Raw genomic sequence first — 17,228 nt, forward strand, 5'->3', positions numbered from 1 at the left:
AATCATTCGAAACCATCGCTACACTTGACGTTCCTGATGAATCATCGGAAGTCAGCGCCCTCTCCTGTAGTTCCGCGAATGACCCTTCCACTACTGACATTTTCAACCGTGTCATCGACGAAGGCCTAAACCCACAACAGAGGTGTGAGCTTTTGAGCCTCCTTGACAAGTTTCGACCATCTTTTGACAGTCACAGCGCTACTTTAGGTCGCACATCTACCGTATGCCACCAGATCGACACAGGTAATCACCCACCACTACGGCAGCGACCATACCGTGTTTCGCCAACTGAACGCCGTATCATCGATGAACAAGTAGGTGACATGCTAAAGCGAGGCGTCGTTCAACTGTCAAACAGTCCTTGGGCGTCGCCGGTTGTTTTAGTTAAAAAGAAGGATGGCAAGATACGCTTTTGCGTAGATTATCGTCGCCTAAACAAAATAACACGAAAGGATGTTTATCCTTTGCCTCGAATTGATGACGCCCTCGACTCATTACAAGGCGCAGAGTTCTTTTCCTCCCTTGATCTACGCTCTGGGTACTGGCAAGTGCCCATGAATCCGGATGATAGGCCGAAAACAGCATTTGTTACACCAGACGGCTTATACGAATTTAACGTGATGCCATTCGGGCTATGCAATGCGCCGGCAACATTTGAGCGCATGATGGACACTATCCTACGAGGCCTCAAATGGAACACGTGTTTGTGCTACTTAGACGATGTAGTGGTATTCTCACCCGATTTTTCCACGCACCTTCGTCGCTTGGAACAGGTTCTACGCTGCCTCTCTGCAGCCGGCCTCCAACTCAACTTGAAGAAGTGTCACTTTGGAGCGCGCAAGCTGACCATTCTCGGACACGTCGTGTCGAAGGATGGCGTTCTTCCTGACCCCGCTAAGCTACGTGCTGTTCGCGAGTTCCCGAGGCCCACGTCTCTCAAGCAGCTGCGTAGTTTCATTGGGCTTTGCTCATACTTCCGCCGCTTCGTCCGAGATTTCGCCTCGATCATGGCGCGTCTGACAGACCTACTTCAGGGAGACCGCAATCTATCTGCGTGGTCTCCAGCTTGCGACAATGCCTTTGCGAAGCTCCGTGAACTGCTTACAACACCACCCATACTGCGTCATTTCGATTCAAGCGCTCCCACAGAAATCCACACAGATGCTAGCGGTGTCGGTCTTGGCGCTGTACTCGCCCAACGAAAGCCTGGTTACCAAGAATATGTTGTTGCGTACGCGAGCCGCACTCTTACAAGAACAGAAGCAAATTATTCGGTAACTGAGAAAGAATGCCTAGCGATTATCTGGGCCATTACAAAATTTCGGCCTTATCTGTACGGCCGCCCTTTCGATGTTGTTACCGACCACCACGCGCTCTGCTGGTTATCCTCCCTCAAAGATCCCTCAGGACGCTTGGCACGATGGGCTTTACGGCTCCAAGAGTACGACATCCGCGTCATTTATCGCTCAGGCCAGAAGCACGCCGATGCCGACGCTCTTTCGCGTTCGCCTGTTTCTACTGATATTGCGAGTGTCTCCATCCAAGACAACTTCCTTCCACTATCAGGGCCCATCAACATGGCTGCGGAGCAGCGCAAAGATTCGTGGATTGCGTCTCTGATGGATTACCTATCTGAAAAACTCGCCCACCCGCCATCTCGAGCGCTACACCGACAAGCCTCTCACTTCGCCATCCGTGATGGAATACTTTATCGCCGCAACTACCACCCTGACGGTCGCAAATGGCTACTCGTCATACCCAGGCATCTCCGCGCCAGCATATGTGCTGCTTTCCATGCTGATCCGCAGTGTGCGCACGCCGGTTTGTTTAAAACCTACGCCAGGCTACATTTTCGGTTTTATTGGCGCGGCATGTACACATTCGTTCAAAAGTACATTCGATCTTGCACAGAGTGCCAACGCCGCAAGCACGTTCCTAGCCGTCCTACTGCACCAATGCAGCCGTTACCGTGCCCAGTGCGACCATTCGACCGGGTTGGAATAGACCTTTATGGTCCTCTACCATATACATCAGCTGGGAATCGCTGGATTATTGTAGCGATCGACCATCTCACGAGATATGCAGAAACGGCCGCTCTACCAACCGCGACGGCACGTGACGTTGCGTCTTTCCTGCTGCAACGTTTTGTTCTGCGTCATGGCGCTCCACGTGAACTTTTGAGCGACCGAGGCCGCGTCTTTCTCGCGGATGTTATTCGAGAACTTCTTGCAGAATGCCATGTAATTCACCGCTGTACTACCGCATATCGCCCACAAACAAATGGCTTGACCGAGCGTTTCAACCGTACTCTTGGCGACATGCTTTCTATGTATGTCGCCTCCGACCACACCAACTGGGATCTTATCCTTCCTTACGTAACGTACGCTTACAACACGGCACCTCAAGCGACGACAGGCTTTTCTCCATTCTTTTTACTTTATGGTCGAGAACCATCATCTCCAATTGACACCATTCTCCCCTACCGACCCGACTCATCCGAAGGCACACCACTTTCCGAAGCCGCGCGGTATGCGGAAGAATGTCGGCAATTAGCTCGCACCCTTACTACACAAGAACAAGGGCTACAGAAGTTTCGTCACGACGATGGACGGTCCAACTACCAATTTTCGCCCAACTCTCTTGTTTGGCTGTGGGTGCCCCCAGTGCTGCTCCTGGTACCTCTACAGTGTTTGTCAGCAGGTACCATGGACCTTATCGCGTCATAGAACAAACTTCCGCTGTTAACTGCCTCATCGAACCCCTCACGGCCACTGTGGACCTGCGTCGCCGAGGCCGCGAAATCGTACATGTGAATCGCCTCAAACCATATCACGAACCACTTGTCCTCACGACACCTTAGAACACTTACTTGGCACCATCTTCAGCGAGGGGGAAATATGTAATGATGATTGTAGTGGGTCATGCAAATCTCGGCACACACATTGTCAGTGCTAAGCACGAGACGCTCGGCCCGGACTGTCGCTGATTTTGATAGCTAGGCCTACGCTCCTACCTGGTCTAGGATAACAGTTTTGACTGTCTCCGTTCTATATTATAGAATGATATATTTAAGGGACCAAACAGAGTGTCTAAAATGCCTTCCCAAACGAACCTTGTACTAACTTACTCCTCATCAGCGCCACGAATTAACAACATACTTTGCCGCCATTTAAACATAATCAGGCAAAGCAAACGACTAACTTCTATTTTCGCGAAGCCACCTCTCGTGGTGTAACGCAGGGATAAAAATCTGAAGGACATTCTTGTCAGAGCAAAGACAAACACCTCCAAATTTCAATCAGGGTGCTATCCCTGCAGAAAAGCTCGATGCAAGGTGTGCCCACAGATGGTCACAACACGTAAATCCAGAGCGAACTTCTCGGATTTCAAATTCTGCATAAATGAAAACCTTAATTGTGACTCCAGTAACGTAATATACATGCTACATTGCAACATCTGCGGGCAAGAATATATCGGCCAAACAGACACGCCATTTCGGCTGCGGTTCAATAATCACCGGTACCACGCCACTTCACTGCTGAAGCTACCTTTATCTAGACATCGGCGCCTGCCAAACCACAGTTTTGAAAATATCAGCGTAACTCTTTTGCAGTGTAGTTTCTCAAACAGACGCGGGCGCGAACAGCGTGAGGCATATTTTATTTTCAAATTTTGAACATTAGTAGCCGGCATCAATGAGGACCCCGAAAAACTCAACTGCCTCCGAGAAGTAAGCCAGGAGGAAATTGGTGACAAAGATCGATAGCTGGAGACCATGCTTTTTTCTGACTGACTCGTACGTGTACACTGTCCTTTCTTGTTTTTGTTTTTCTTCTGTTTTTTTCTTCCTTTTTTCCACATGCACATACAAAGTGTTTACGTTCGCCTACCACTTGATGACCACTGAAGAGAAACGGACGAAGATTAAAGGTAAAAGAGCCGACCGACCCATTAAAGGGAAAACCTTTCTTTACGTCCGCCGCACGCCGACCGACCCAATGAGGGGAAACCCTTTCTTTACGCACGCTGTCACGGACCCTGCCGCCACCGCGGCGACAATCTCGGGTGGCCCGACACACGTCAAGAACTGAACAGCACGTGATAGGAACCGTATGTGGACGTACAGTTGCTTTCGTTCTCAGTGTTGACAGTGGTTCTTCCTCTTTTTTTTCCTTTTTTGTCTTTTCTTTCCTTTTTAGTAGGCCCGTGTGCTCAGATTTGGGTGCACGTTAAAGAACCCCAGGTGGTCTAAATTTCCGGAGCCCTCCACTACGGCGTCTCTCATAATCATATAGTGGTTTTGGGACGTTAAACCCCAAATATCAATCAATCAATCTTTCCTTTTTCAGTTCCCTCTCACTCTCGCAAACATCTTTCAAGGGGAGAGGGACGCGGGAGCAACAAAGCTTGAAAGTTCATGTCAGTATAACTCATCCCCTGATGAAGGGAGGACCCCTCCCGAAACTGTTGGGAAATAAATATATTTATCCTTGTTGACAACGCTCCCGTTGTGCCATATCCCATACCTTCACTATATATATATAAATATATATATATATATATATATATATATATATATATAGAGAGAGAGAGAGAGAAAGAAAGAGAGAGAGAGAAAGAGAGAGAAGGCAAAAGTTTTCCTATATGGGCAGAACAAACACGAAAACCACACGCTCACTTTGAACTTTGGTCCACTCAGTATTCGTCACAAATATTCGTTTCTTCGAAAAACGGCTGCAGCACCTTCATTGCTTTGCCGTTTGTTTTGAATGGCCATGAATCTAGTATTTTATTCAACCCGAATGGTCGCTCAGGATCAAACCTATGCAGTTCTTGCTTTAGTCGCCTTTGGTGTGTGTCGTGTTTTGGACAGTCGAACAAAGGTGACAGATATCTTCATCGTCGGGGCCGCGTGAACATGCTGGCGATGTTGCAGGATAAATACAAAGTGGGAAGTGCTTTGTGTAAGCAGTTCTGAGTCGTAGGCGATGAATGAGTGTGTCGATACGTTTTGGGAGGTCACGGTCGAATTGGTATTCAAGATTAGGATCAACAGAATACAGGATTGATTCCTTTGTTTTGTCTGTGAACCAGGTAGACAGGCATAATTCACGTTTTGTTGTTCTTAAAATTCTATTTACTTACTATTGAGATACCGGAATGAGGCAGGTTTGAGTAGAGTTATGAGTGGTTTTCGCCAACTCATCCGCCATTTTATTTCCCCTAATTCCGCAGTAACTGGGAACCTACTTAAATGCCACTAGATGATTCAACTTCGTAGCTTCTGAGAGCTCTTTTAGTATAGCGTATACTATGCGCACATCAATGTGTCTTGAAGTGGCACTTTCCACACATGCCAGTGCTTCCAGAGAGTCTGTAATTACCACCCATTTTCTTGGTGTCCTTGATAGTTTAATAAAGCTTATGGCTAGCAAAATCGCTACGAGCTCCAACGTTGTTGAAGAAGAGAGGTGGCCCAACCGACATGCACATTCTTCGTGCAATTCCGGAATTATGAATGCTGATGTCACTGTCTCTTTGGTGACGGAACCGTCAGTGTACACACGTGAGTGTATCCTTGGTACCTGTCAAACAGATAATGTGATGCCAACTGCTGAGCGGCAACGATTGGCACTTCAAGTTTGCTGCGAAGTCCTTCTATTGACGTCTCAATAGTTGATAGCTCAAGGAGCCATGGAGAGTAGTTTTAGTCCAGTGGCCAATCTGTCGACACAGGAAGCCGGGAAATGTAGTGTTGGTACACATGCTGTATTTGTGCTCCAGCATAGTTCACGACGTTGGATATGAGCGGATGGGAAGGGTGTTGCGTGACTAGACGAAAGAGGTGCCGACATGTCTCCATATTTCTAATTATTGTAAAGTTGGGTTCTCTTGCCTCTGCCAGTATCAAAGAACTTGTTGTTGCCTGTGGAACCCCCAGACGTATGCGTAAGCTTCGTGCTTGTAACAGCTGAAGTCGGTGTAGCGACGTCTGAGAGATGTTTTGGAGAACTGGCGCAGAGTAGGCAATTTTTTGTCAGATTAGTGCACAATGGACATGAAGGAGAGACGCTGAAGTACCGCCCCATTTCGTTCCCGCGATGCCACGTATAACATTTATGGTGCTGTTCACTTGATTTTCTAGATCAGCAATATGCTGACTCCATATGAGTTGGCTATCTAAGGTAACGCCAAGAAAGCAATGCTGTCTTGTGATTTCGATTCTTTGGCCGTCCACAAAAAGCTTCAAGTTTTTCAGTCTTTTTCTCGTGAATGGCAGAACCACAGATTTGGCGTGAGAAATCTGCATGCCTCGCTCTTTGAGGTAATCACTTATTGCGTCTAGTACTTGTTGAAGCCGATGTTCGATCACTTCCAGTGATTTGTGAGACGTCCATATGCATATGTCGTCTGCATACATGGATATGTTCAAGGCTTCGGGCAGTAATTCTGCAAGACATGCAGTTGCAGCATTGAAAAGAAGCGGACTTAGAACGCTTCCTTGGGGTACACCTCTGCTCATGTTGAAGCGATCGCTGTCTTCGTTATTGGTTGAAATGTATATTTGTTTGTTACATAGGAAGTTGGCGATTCATTGAAGGATACGACCGTAAACCCCGAGGTAAGCCCGTGAAGCACAGAAAAGTGGCTCACAGAGTTGAGCACCTTCTTAATATCTATGAACGCCGCAACAGCCATGTTTCCACAGCTCATCTCATGTTCTACAAATGTAACGAGGTTGAAGACGCAGTCCATGGTGCATCGCCGTCGTCTGAAGCCAACCATCTGTTCTGGAAGTGAGTTGTTAGCTTCAATCCGCCGCTTTAATCTTCTGTCAACCATTTCTTCTATTACTTTAGGTACAGAGCTAGTGAGGCTGACCGGTCGGAATGAGTCAAGCGAAAGCGGTGATTTACCGGGCTTCAGTAGTGGGACGATTCTCGCGACCTTCCAACACAATGGAACGTACGCCTTCGTCCACATGTCGTTATATATCCGCAGAAGAACTGGAATGCCGTTGGGTCCTAGATTTCTCAGAACACTGTACGATACATTGTCGGGACCAGTGGCCGGTCTTACGCGGGTTAGTGATAGAGCAGTGCGCAACTCTAGTAGAGAATACGTGTTATCCAGTTGAGCATGTGATAAAGTGTATGCATCCTGGATTTGCTGCTCTACAGAACTAGGCAGTGCAGCAGTGTTGTGAACCAATTGCCCAGTTCCAGTCAGCATTGTGCAAAACCTATTACAAACATCATGTTCGGATAATCCAAAAGATATGGCCAATGCTCTGAATGGGTTTCGCTGAGATACTGGGTGACTTAGAGCAGTGGTTGTTTGCAAGATTTTTGGATTTTCGGAAGTGGAGTAATTGGGGTCACTGAATTGCAGAAATCATTCCAATTTTTCCGACCTAACTTTTGCATGTGTCGGTTAGATTGGGTGTGTGGCCTGATTCCTCTTACAATCTTCAAGCCTCCCAGTGCGGCAATAGCGATGTTCTGCTTGCCTTCTAATTACTCGTAGGCGCTCATAGTCTGCATCTACACTGGAATGGCCTGCTGGGAGAGCTGTAAACCTTGTCGCACGGGAGTAACTGCTTTTAATGTAGGACGTAAATGTATCCAATTCATTGACTTCCATGAAGTCACGTCCAGTATGTTGACGAAATTGTTTCCAGTCAGTTAGATTTGAAATCAATGTGGTCGTTTGCACTTGCATTCTCGGGTGTTGCATACGAACTGCGTAATGATCACTCCCTCGTGTTTCGAGGTCTGTACACCAGTTCATATCTCGTGCAATGTCAGGAGGAGCTATACCAAAATCTAGACAGCTGGCATAATTATTACTTTTTAAAAACGTTACTGATCCATCATTCAGTACAGCAAGACCACATCAGTCAATTGCTTTTTCGAGTGTTCTCCCACGTGAATCGGTATGAGTACTGCCCCAGGTGGTATTGTGCGCATTGAAATCTCCACAGACGAGGGCAGGTCCCTGGGCCTTACCGAACAAATGAACCAGAGACGATTGGGAGATGCGTGTCGATGGTTGCAAATAAACACAAATTACGGTGATGGTAAGTTTCTGGAACTGAATTTTGCACCCTACAAATTCTGGCACGTCCGATTCCGACGAGTATAAAACAAAAGAGGGTATGTCGTGCCGTACGCATAACAGTGCCCTGCTCAAGCCTGGATTTCTTTTTCATGCATATGTGACATAGTTAGAAATCCTAAGGTCAGGGCAAACGCTGGTTTCATTTAGACACAGAACGGGGAAGCTATATTGAGCAACCAGCTTCCTAAAATTTGCGCTTTTGGACCTAAGGCCATTCGCATTCCACTGAAACACAGCTGTGTTGCGGAAACAGTTGTTCATTTGTATAGCCATTTTGCTATACAACAATTTTTTATTGTACTGCTAGAGGCTTTATTGAAAGGACTGTGCTCACTAAGTCATTGGCCTGTGGAAATACACGCAGGATTGCCTTCAAAGCAAGGAAGAGCATCGACATAACCATATCCACATCACTTGTTTTCAGTGCACGTTGCTGTTGGGTCTTTGGTTTTGGCGAGGTGAAAGGTGAAGACGCTTGGTTATCCTGAGTTGCTGACGGTTTCGGTGTCCTGCTGTCGCTTGTCTGCCTTTGAACGCTTGATGATCGTCCTCTACGGTTAGTTTTGGCTGTACTTTTGTTTTTCTGAGCTGAAGCACGCTTGGTTACCGTCGCATACGACAGTAGTGATGTACTATTTTGTGATTTTAAAGTCAAAGAGAGTGGATGCACAGTTGCAGGGTACGGACAAGGCGATCCCTTTTTTGGAGCTCTTCCAAGTAAAATTTCTTGTCGCTTCAGTCGAGTAGCTGCCAGGTGTTTCGAACAACCAGCATATGACGATACGTGGCCTCCATTGCGATTGGCACTTTTCGGATGATTCTTACATGTGCATTCTTTGTAATTATGTGCTACTGCAGAGATTTTGCAGCGAAGTTGTCCATGGCACGATTTGGCAACATGTCCGTATCGTTGACAGTTGTAACATCGTGTAGTGGGCTGTAGGTACACTTCCACCGGATGACTTGTGAAGCCTAGGAGAATACGAGGCGGCAGTGGCTTGTCGGGGGAGAACTCAAGAATTACACTGCTGAGAAAATGTGGCTATGCTGAGCCATCTAGACGACGGAGCCATTTAGACTGTCTCATGACTGAGATTACACCACTGTCTCTTAAATATTCAAGCAGTTGATCTTCACTGTATTGCACTGGTACTTGTCTAATATTTCCTAGGTTCCTCACATACGACTGCGGTATGTACGGTGTCACTTCAAGAACAGCAACATGTGTTAACTCAAGAAGTCTGGAGGATGCAGTAACTGTAGAGACACTTACGGAGAAGTTGCCATTTCTGTTGACACGAAACGACTCCACTTTCTCTTTAGCAGCAGATACTACTTCACTGGCCAAATTGTTCGAATTGACTTTCCAGAACGAAGCGCTAGTGTCTGTCAGCTTGAAAATTACGGGTATTCCCACTGGTCGGGCTTTCTTGTACGTGACTGTTGTCAAAGGCCTGTCTTCTGCTTCTACATCACGGTTCATTTCTGCGGAGTCGATGATGGTTGCATCTCTGTAATCCTCTTGATTATCTGTTCGCGCCCTTCTTCGTAGTAACACACTCGTCGTCGGCGTTAGGTGTCGTCGAGGGGCCGTCACAGTCCTCATCGGGTCCGTGAAACACGGGATTATCTAGCTGTTCGAACGCATTCATCACTTCGGCTTCATTTGAATGGCGCCGAGAAGAATAGCCGCCACCAGTAGCCGAAGCTTTCGGACGTCGTGGCAGCCTAACATAAGGCTTCAACGCCTTGGAGATGTGGCGCCTTGTGCACCGCGAAGGTGGTGGCCAAATCTTGGCAGTAAGATGCAGAAGACGAGTAAGAAAACTTACAAAATTGGCGAAAAAACAGCAGCGCTAGAAAACTCAAGCCCAGTGATTCTTTACTTCGTATTCCTCCCCCGATAGATGCGTTATTTTCTCAGGAGCACCATCATCATCACATGGGCTCTTTGGTGCGTCAGTTCTCGTTTCACCTGCTGAATAAGCAAGAATTTTTTTCCGCTATACTCACACTATAAGCTAGGTATATAACAACCTCCAGTACGGAACTCGTCCGGGTTCCGAAGCTCATGCGCTTCACGTTCGTCTCGCTCTCGCGCGCAATCCGTCGTTTCCAGTTTTCCTTCTGCTGTGGGTAACACTCTTACCACAGATGACCACAGTTTTGTGTGTCACAGCCACAGGACACTGCCAAAGCATAAAATTCAGAGCAATCACTCCCATACACTTCTCAGAGATGACATATCTTTGTGGATAAATTACGCCACAGTCGAGCCAGACTATACCAAATTCACATTTATCAGATCATCACTTATTTCGAACTTGTCTTTTCGAACACGTCAGTGGTACAACTTCAACGCTATGAAAAAATCATGACTAAATTAGGCAGGAATAACCAGTACACGTGATATAATATATTGGATTTTATTATTTTCAATATTCACTCCTTGGGAGCCCCTTCACTAAGTCGTTGTCACAGGAATATCAGTTCCGCTGTAGAAATATTCTTGATCGAACCAGGGTGGTTCCGACCGGCAATATCTGAATCAGTAAAATATTGTGTTCTAACCAACTTATGCATGATGCATTATATATAAAATATTATGTAATCGCTGCTATCAAAGTTTTTGTTTCTTCACCCACAGTGGGTGTGAACCATATATATGGGGCATCATCATCATCATATGGGATTTTGGGCCGCGAGACGTACCACAAGAAAGCTTTTTTTCTCTTCCCGGATGTATTACCAAAGGGAGTGGTATGATTAGGAGGACCCCACGCAGAGCGAGTAGAAACAAGAAACGACCGCTTGCCATTGCATGCTTTCTCCCATGATTCCTTGTCGTCTTGGCTATCGTATAGTATAGGTGCACGCTTCTCAGTTTTCTTGGTAAACTTAACGACAGCCGTAAAAAGAATGATCTGGTTTGTTTTCGCAAAGCAGGCGGTAATCAACACGAACAACTGCAGAGAAAAGACGTCGGACGTTGTTGCCTTGTGCAGCATCCAAAGAGGCATGGTGAGTAGTAGTAGTAGTAGTAGTAGTATTTTTATTTACAGTAAGCCGGATACAGAGCTCACTGCAGGGGCCAAGGGCTAAAGGCGAACAGCCTGACGAAGGCCCTTGTCCCTCCGCAGTCCGTGACAGTGCAAAGCTTAAACAATATATATATTCAATACATTGGTTTCAAGCAACCTGAAATTGTAAACACAAAATTCAAACATAAATAGTATAAGAAGTTTACATAGCACATTTTAAGAATTAGAGGTCACTCTCATTATAATTCACAACTAAACAATATCAATGAAACAACTCAAAAACAGACACAAAATGCATGCCGATACAATGAATTCCGCTGTATACATTCGTATAACTGACATAGAAGTTTATGAACAATTCAAGCATTTGCAGAGGCATGAGACTCCATTACGTAGTTTTGATAGTGTAGACCCGTGGTTATGAATAAGTTCTTTATTTGTTTCTTGAAAGTCGCACTACTAGCCCTAAAGTTCAATTGATCTGCAATGGTATTTATATTCTAAGGTACCTGGTAAGCAATACTTTGTTTTCTATACTTGGTTGTTGTTCTAGGAGCTCGTTCCTTTTGTTTTCGCATACTGTAGTGTGGTCTTTCGGTGCAACTTTCTTCATATAGCTTAGTCTTTTGTATTAACTGAAGTAATTTAAAATGATATAATTGATCAGTTCTGAGTATGGAATGTTTAATGAATAGTGGAGCAGTGCGCAAGTCTTGTAGATTCCCCCTGTAATTTTCAAAGCAGCGCTATATTTTCTTTTGTATAGTTATTAACTTATGGTAATTTCCTTGTGATGTCGTTCCCCAGACTAACATCCCATAACTTACTTTAGAATGGAAGAGTGCATAGTACATACTTATTTTTAACCTCAATGGGATTAGGTGCATTGTTCTAAAAAACAACCAACTATTCGCGCTAATGCGGTGATCAGATGATTTACATGTGTATTCCAGTTTAATTCCTCCTGAAACCATACACCAAGAAACTTTTGTTCCCTAACATGTGCGGTGCAGTTTCCTTCGAATTTTACAGCTATGTTACTAATAGGTTTGTTTATAGGTCGGAATATCATATAGGTTGTTTTTTTGCATTCAAGTGCAGTCCATTTTGCCTTAACCAAATTGAAAGATTGCTTAGATAATTATTTACACTGACCTCAAGTGATACTAGATTGTCTGATGAAAAGAAAACATACGTATCGTCAGCGTACATTATAAGTTCAGGAGAATGAGGTATATCGACAATATCATTTATATAGACAAGGAACAATAATGGCCCCAGTATAGACCCTTGGGGGACTCCTTGGTTCAACTTTATCTTTGCAGAAATAGTGTTATTCAGTTTTACATATTGATAACGATCTTCTAGGTAACTTTTAAACAGTTGTAGTGCAACTCCACGCACCCCATAACTTGATAATTTATGAATCAATGATTTGAATTGTATCGAGTCAAATGCCTTTTGAAGATCGAGGAAGAGCCCAAGAGTATAATCTTTGTTTTCCATATTTTCGATTATCTTATCTTTGATTTACAGTAGAGTTTGTTCTGTTGATTTATTTTTTTGAAAACCATACTGACTTTTTGTTATTATTTGGTGCTTATCAAAAAAGGATGCAAGTCTATCATAAATAACCCCTTCAAATATTTTTGATATTGTTGGAAACACGGATATAGGTCGATAGTTCGCTAAAGTATAGATATCACCACCTTTATGTACTGTAGTGACTTTTGCGACTTTTACCTGCTCTGGAAATACACCGTTAGTGAGGGTGAGGTTGATAATATAGGCCAAGACTTTAGATATCAATGGTGACACCATTTTTAACTCAACAGAACCTATCTCATCGATCCCTGATGCAACATTGTTTTTAAGTTTTTTTCTAATTGATCTTTCTACTTCAACCGGATCTGTGGGTGCGAGAAAAATAGAATACGGCAAAGGAGATTTATCAGGAGTTGAAGCATTATCTCGCTTTTCATCCGTTAAAATGAAGGAACCCACATTTATGAAATGTTCATTCATGGCATTGGCCCGGCTTTCACCACTGAAAATCTGACCATTAATTGTTAGGTCCTGTGTCCTATTACAACCCTTTTTTCTGTTCGTAAGCCCATTTATGACCTCCCATAGCTTCCTCTGGTCATTGTAAATGCTTTAAAATAATCTTTCATAGTAGTTCTGTTTAGCGATCCGTATTTCTGAATTGAAAACGTTTCTATATTTCTTGTACTCAGCTAAGGCGTCTGTGTTCCGCAAACGGATGAAATCATGATACAATTTATTCTTTATTTTTATGCGCCGGTAAAGATCACGATTTATCCAAGGCTTTCTGCATTTCTTATTTCTGCCACGTGAGCGCTTCTGAAGTGGAAATGCCGCATCATAGCTAGTACTCAATAACGTCATGAATGTGTTATAAGCATCATCAGGATTTTCTTGTCTATAAACAGTGGTCCAATCTATGTTCTGAACTAGCTGAAAAAAATGTTCCTGAGTTTTGCTGTTTTTATTTCGGTGGAAAGATGTCTCTGTTTTCTGACCAATTTGAGAAGTAACTCGTGTAAGAAAGAAGATGGGCATATGATCACTTATGTCATACGCAAATACCCCGGATTTTATATTCTGTGAACTTAAATTTGAGGCGCATATACCAAGGAGCGTAGCACTTGTTGATATAATCCTAGTAGGTAAACGTATAAAATTTGTACTTCCGTATGTAAGTAAGAGCGCTTCAAAATCTTTGGCATAAGGATCATTGGAACAGAGGTCAAAGTTCATGTCACCCATAACTATGCAAGGAGTATTCCTGCGAACAGTGGATAACACAACATTAAGAAACTCAATAAAATTTTTTTGTGGCCAGGTGGTGGCCTATATACGCCAATTACTATGAATGGGCTAACACACATTGTAATGCATTCAACATCATCATTCATAACAGTATACTTATCAAGCAGTTCACTCGAAAGCGTATCCTTAAAATAAATAGCAAGACCTCCACCTTTTTCTGGTTACGACAGAGAAGTTCATGACTATAGCCTGGAAAGAACGGCGCATCTTCTTTAAAAGTAATCCATGTCTCGGAGAAAACTAGCACATCAAATCCGATAGCTATAGACCATATAAAATTAGCAATGTCGTCGACCTTTCTTTTTATGCTTCTACAATTTATATGCAATGCTTTAAACAAGCCTTTTCCGGATGGAAATGCCCTATTAAAGTCTTCAACACTGTAATACTTTTGGTTATTTACAAGATCAGTCATAGTGGAATGTTTTTCAATTTGTTATGACATATGTCACATTAATTTCTAATTTTAGCCAGGTTGTCTCATCCGCAATGTGTATCGCTCGCGATCCTTCATTTTCGCGTGCAAGGATTTCGCCACCGGATGTCCAGACAAATTTCCACGCGGCTTCTTTCTTTTTTTGTATTGCCGCTGCAAGCAATGCCTTGCCCTTCTGCGTCAAATGCTCTTTTACAAAAATGGGCGTTTTTTTGTCATCCCCAAGCATAGAACATTCGAGCCTCTTCCTACATTTCGCCAGTATGTCGTCACGTTTTGTTCTTTTTACAAAACGAACGAATATTTTCTTCACACCAGGCTTAGGAGTGGGAATCCAGTGGCATGCGTCAATATCAGACAGATCAACTGCCGTGCCGACAGCTTCGCTTATCTTTCTTACAACATCCACTGGATCATTCCCGACCGGCGCACCCTTTATCTCAAGATTGTTTAGGCACTGATATTGTTTGAGCTCATCGCATTTTTGTGACAGTCTCTTATTTTTCGCTTTCAATTCCCTGTTTTGTCTTATGAGCTCTTGCATTTAAGCTCTCATGTTCTTAATTTCAGTGGGTACATCTTCCACCTCACTGCAGGTGTCAGAGCAAAAGGCTATCCAGTCTTTAATTTCCCGAATCTCACTTCTAAAATCGCATTTGAAATTTTCAAATGCCTTCGACAGCTCTTTTAAATCCTTTACATCTGCTGCGTTCTTTTCCGCGTCTTTCCCCGCACTTTTAGCGGAATCCTTTCCCATAGCAAACCAAGAACACTTCCCTCAAAGCAAATACACTTCACGCTGTGTTCGGCAGCAGTGCACAGGCACAGGAACAAACTTAGACGTGAGTAACACCGTTTCTCACCTGCGAAAGCAGAAGATTTGTTTCGTTGCGTCCGGTTCGTGCACTGCCGCCGAACTGCGTGGTCCACTCGGCGATGCCGTCTTTTTAAGCGTTTTCCAGGTCCAGGTCACGTGAAACGTCCAGGTCACGTGAAATTCCAAGCGCAGGCGCAGAACCACGATGACCAAAGTGGTGGCGACGCGACCCGCGTCCGTGCTGCGTCCGGTTCGTGCACTGCCGCTGAACTGCGTGGTCCACTCACGTCCAGGTTACGTAAAACTCCAAGCGCAGGCGCAGGACCACGATGACCAAAGTGGTGGCGACGCGACCCGCGTCCACCTGCGAAAGCAGATTTGTTACGTTGCGTCCGGTTCGTGCACTGCCGCCGAACTGCGTGGTCCACTCGGCGATGCCGTCTTTTTAAGCGTTTTTCAGGTCCAGGTCACGTGAAACGTCCAGGTCACGTGAAACTCCATGCGCAGGCGCAGGACCACGATGACCAAAGTGGTGGCGACGCGACCCGCGTCCGCCTGCGAAAGCAGATTTGTTACGTTGCGTCCGGTTCGTGCACTGCCGCTGAACTGCCTGAGTATGAAGATGCTGACTTGTAATTAAGAACGATACCTATAATTCCTCGCCAACAACCTTTCCCACTCCCTTACTGCGAAGCGGGAAAACAAATAAGAATATAAATCGTGGTGTGTTAGTATCTGCAGGCTTTATTGTATTATGGTGAAGCTGTTCTGTGATGCCAACTTTAACTCCACAATTCGCTTAAAAAGTGTGCATAAATTCCTTTAACGTTCTATACCGCATTTACTAATATATCGAACAAAATGAAGGTTTCCAGCAAACAAGATATTTGAGCATTAGATTTTAATAAAATTTGAAACAGGATAATTCCTCTGTAAATATTAGGCGAAGCTATCACTAAGCCGCGCAAGCATTGAAGCGGTGAGACTTGGCGATTCTAAAGTCTGAAACACATGCTTTTAGGTTGTTTCTAGGCCTTAGGTAGGTTATTCCCATTAAAATGAGGCGTTTTAAAGCGGCACTCTTTTATAAAACAGGACAGTGGTCACGACAAGTCAAGTGGTAATGGTGGAACCAGCCTGAGTACCCAGACAACAAAACATCGTCTTCTTCCAAACTGAGTGATACACCCTGCCTTTCTGAGTAGCACTCATCTTCTTCATTACATTTTCCTCCTCTCCTGAAAAAAGCCATCCTGGCGACTCATGGGCAGGAGACAATAGAGGGATCGTAATACGGTTTTAGATGGTATATTTGGACGGTCTAAAGTCAACAGCGTTGTTGATAATTGGGCTTCTCAAGCGGCTCCACGATGTAATTGACGGGTAAAGTTTGTTTAACCACACGGTAAGGGCCGCTATACTTGTACTTCAGTTTCGTTGAGAGACCAGGACTGGTTGAAGGGATGCGAAGCCAAACAAGGTCATCCGATGCATAAGAAGCCGGAGGCGTCGGGCTATCGTAGTGGTGCTTCTGGTGTTGCTATTCAGCACTTGTGAGGGAGCGGGCAAGATGAGGACACTCTTCCGCGTATTTAGCAGCTTGTGACATCGTCGTCGACTCAGCAACATCCAGGCAGTAAGGAAGGATGGCATCTAGCGTGCAAGAGGGCTCGCAACTATAAAGGAGGAAGTGTGGAGAGAAACCAGTGGTTGCCTGGACAAAAGTATTAGGCGCGCATGTTACAAAAGGGAGAATACTGTCCCAGTTGGAGTGATCGGTTGCGACGTGCATTGACAGCATATCTCCTAATGTACGGTTGAATCGTTCCGTAATGTCATTAGTTTGAGGATGATACGCGGAGGTGGTGCGATGAATGACTTGGCATTCCTTGAGAAGCGATTAAACGGCGTCCGACAAAAACACACGCCCTCCGTCAATCAGGAGTTCACGTGGTGCACC

This window comes from Rhipicephalus microplus, chromosome 3, assembly GCF_043290135.1.
Source record: "Rhipicephalus microplus isolate Deutch F79 chromosome 3, USDA_Rmic, whole genome shotgun sequence".
Lineage (NCBI taxonomy): Eukaryota > Metazoa > Arthropoda > Arachnida > Ixodida > Ixodidae > Rhipicephalus > Rhipicephalus microplus.